The sequence below is a fragment of the Panthera uncia genome, chromosome B4 (genome assembly GCF_023721935.1).
Source record: "Panthera uncia isolate 11264 chromosome B4, Puncia_PCG_1.0, whole genome shotgun sequence".
NCBI lineage: Eukaryota > Metazoa > Chordata > Mammalia > Carnivora > Felidae > Panthera > Panthera uncia.
Genome location: NC_064809.1, coordinates 128,155,751 through 128,159,436, shown reverse-complemented (window position 1 = coordinate 128,159,436; position 3,686 = coordinate 128,155,751).

The window sequence follows — 3,686 nt, the reverse complement described above, 5'->3', positions numbered from 1 at the left end:
GTCTCCCTCTCTCTGACCCTCCCCTGTTCATGCTCTGTCTCTCCCTGTCTCAAAAATAAATAAAACGTTAAAAGAAATTAAAAAAAAAAAAAAAAAAGGAGACTGACTCACAGAAAACCAAAGTTCTCTTCCCTGGTGCAAGTGTTTCAGAGTTTGAGGGGTGCCTGGTCAGCTTCCATTTTTAATCTATTTGAGGCGACGGGAGGCCCTTGCTCTGTGAGATCTGAGGTCGCAGAGTGAGTGTTCCACAGAACCAGGTGCTGGAGGCTCCGTGAAGTGAAAGCCCCAAACGTGACTGGGTTGGGGGGCATAACGGCAAAAAAAAAACTCAGGGCAGGGTGGACAGGTGGACCGGCCAATGTGCGCTTTCTCGAGTGGATGCGCTGAATAAACTCCAGCGTGCTCAACAATGAGCCCTTCTGAGAAGTTTCCCCGCATGTGGATTTGAGACATGGGAGGAAAGGACTCCAGAAGATTCCGAGAAGCCAACAGAGACCCAGCCTTTGCGATGCTGAAGCAACAGTGTCCCCTTGGGCCATCAGTGTTGATGTGCCTACCCCAAGGGAGAGGCAAAGGAAACACGTTTCCCTTGGAAGCTTGGATGGGCTCCACTCTATTTCCAGAGAGTAGTAAAGGACAAGAGCCATCAAGTCTAGCAAATTCCATGAAGACTCTTTTGAATTCAAGAGATTACAAAATGCATACATGATGCTAAGATAAGGGATTCCAAAGGCATCTGAGGAGGGGGGGTGTGTGTGAAGATATCAAGATATCAAGCCCAAACTCCTCATGTTTTAATGCGATAGCTTTTTTTTTTTTTTTTTTAACCAGTGCCAGATGATGTGGAAGATGTATAATAAGCAGAATGTGATAGCCCTTTAAGAGAAATCGTCCGGGCTCAGGTAGACAATGCTTGGACAGAATAGATGCTCAATAAATACATGTCGAACATATGGGAGAAAATAGAAGTATGGCTCCATAGCTAGCCACTCATAAATTTTGGTCTGTCCCTTACAGATACTGAAATAGGTTTTAAAGGCTCGTCTTCAGGGGACAAATGTTTTCCTATTTGGAAAAAGCACCATACGAGAGGAAAAAATTAATTACGCAGTAGAGTTATAAAACGTTGATTAAAAAGCAAACAGTCTACTTCCCCCAAAGGTATACAATAAATATATGCAATTTTTTATATACCAACGATACTGCAATAAAGCCTTAAAAAGGTAAACAACTTCAAAGAGAGCAGAATAAAATGAATAGAAGTATCTGTGTAAAAATAATTGAATGTCAACAAAAGTACAAACACCTTCCAGACTTCTAAACACTTTGTCTGTCTCAAAGTTATCCCTGGAAGAAGGAGGAGGAGGAGGAGGAGGAGGAGGAGGAGGAGGAGGAGGAGAAGAAGAAAATTTAACTTTGGTTTAAAGACTTTAGTGTCCCTGCTGAGTTATCAGATCAAATCAAAGGTATGCAAAATGATATTGGACCAAAAACAGTCATCATAAGAAGACCAAAGACAAAGGGGGTTTTTAGGGCAGTTAAACTACTCTGTATATCACAATGGCAGATACACACCGTTATACATTTGTCCAAATCCATAGAATATACACCATGGAAAGTGAGCCCTGATGTAAACTCTGGACTTTGGGTGATAATGATGTATCAATGTAGCTTCATGGTTTCTAACAAATATTTCATGCTGGTGGGGGACGTGGAGAGTCCGGGAGGCTGTGTATGGGGGGAGGGGGGGGAACAGGGGCTAAATGGGAAATCTCTGTACTTTCCACTCAATACCGTGAACTTAAAACCACTCTAGGGGCGCCTGGGTGGCTCAGTCGGTGAAGTGTCCGACTCTTGGTTTCAGCTCAGGTCATGATCTCAGGGTTTATGAGATCGAGCCCCACATCGGGCTCCATGCTGACAGTGCAGAGCCTGCTTGGGATTCTCTCTCTCCCTCAAAAATAAATAAACTTAAAAAAAAAATTTGTTTTTAAACTGCTCTAAAAAATTTCTTAGTGTGTTTTTCAAAAAGGCCAAAGAAAGAATTACGCTAATGCCGGGGACCACAAACGCTGTCACCTGGGTACTAAATGGATAAAACTCACTGGAAAAGGAAATTTGAAGAGTAAGAGATATGGTTTCTCAAGTAGAGTCAAACCTAAGAGACAATATTGCCTAAAGGAAAACAAAGAGGAATTCTGGAATGCAAAATATTACCTGCTCCTAGGGTGATGGAAAGGTTCTAAAATTAGGTTGTGCGTGGCTGTGCAGCTCAGGCTTAGTTAAATACGCTGTAATTCATTGAATTATACGCTGTAAGTTTTGAGCCTCCCAGACCAACTTTTTGTTCTCTTGACCTTAACTAATGGCATTCCAGCCCCGATCCTTGAAAACTCGGAGGCTGGAACTGCTGGAGAAAGAAATCTCAGCCAGATCGGGAGGAAATGTTTCCATTCCCTGCTGCTGTGGCAAAGCGGACGGTGTGGGGCCATGAACCGCCCGCGCAGCACTCGGGAGGAGGAGACTCATAAAATACTTGGACTTGAGGCATTGTCGCCACGTCCCAGGAAAGCGACCTTTAACTTCTAAAAAATTTGTAATGCTATGCGTTCTCTTATTTAAAATAGGTGGCTTTGGCCATTCGTTTTAAATTGACATCTCTCTGTTTTCTGAAACGCATGGGGACCCATGAGTTTCCTTTGTTAAAGCAGAAAAGAACCATGGCTAGTTTCTTCTCCCTCATGTAAGAAGGAAAAAATAAAATAAACCTATGATTCTGGATCAAGCAAAGGGTTTGAGAGTTAAACCTTATTTAAACTAAGGGTGCCCGGGTGGCTCAGTGAGTTAAGCGTCCAACTTTGGCAGGTCACGGGTTCGAGCCCCTCGTCAGGCTCTGTGCTGACAGCTCAGAGCCTGGAGCCTGCTTCTGATCCTGCGTCTCCCTCTCTCTCGGCCCCTCCCCTGCTCACGCTCTGTCTCTGTCTCTCTCTCTCTCTCTCTCAACAATAAAGAGAAACATAAAAAAAAAACAAACCTTATTTAAATTAACATACTAACGTTCTCCCCATTTTACAGATGAGGAAACTGAGGCTCAGGTAGGTTAAATCACTTTACCAGATCCCATAGGCTGGGGAGTTAGATTTGACCCAGGATTTGACCCCCAGCCCGCCTGACCCTGGTCTATTGCTCTTAACCACTAGGCTACACATAGCATCACTTGGTTGTCAAACACACACACACACACACACACACACACACACACACCTCTGAAAATGTGGAAACAGAGATGAAGTGACTTGCCCAAGGTCACACAGCCAGTAAGTGGCAGGGTGGGGGGTCTGAACCCTTTCCATCTGCCAACCTAAGCCTGTGAACCTTCCACCTGTCCTGCTGCCGAGCCTCCTCCCCACCCCGCCTGGCTGACCCCGCCCTGAGCTCACCTGCGCTCTTGCCCGAAGAGGCGCTCCACCTCTGCACGGCCAGGGCTGCGGGTACGGCCCCCGTTGCCGCACTGGGGGCCTGGCTCCCTCTGCGCCAGCCTCCTGGGCGGGGGCAGGTCGGCCAGCATGCTGTACTCCTCCCTCTCCAAGTTGTGCCTGGTCTCCCCAGGGGGCGCCGAGCCCCGGGAGCCCCCGGAGCTGCCCGGCGGAGGTGAGGATGCCAGGAGCGCTAGGTTACTCGGGGGG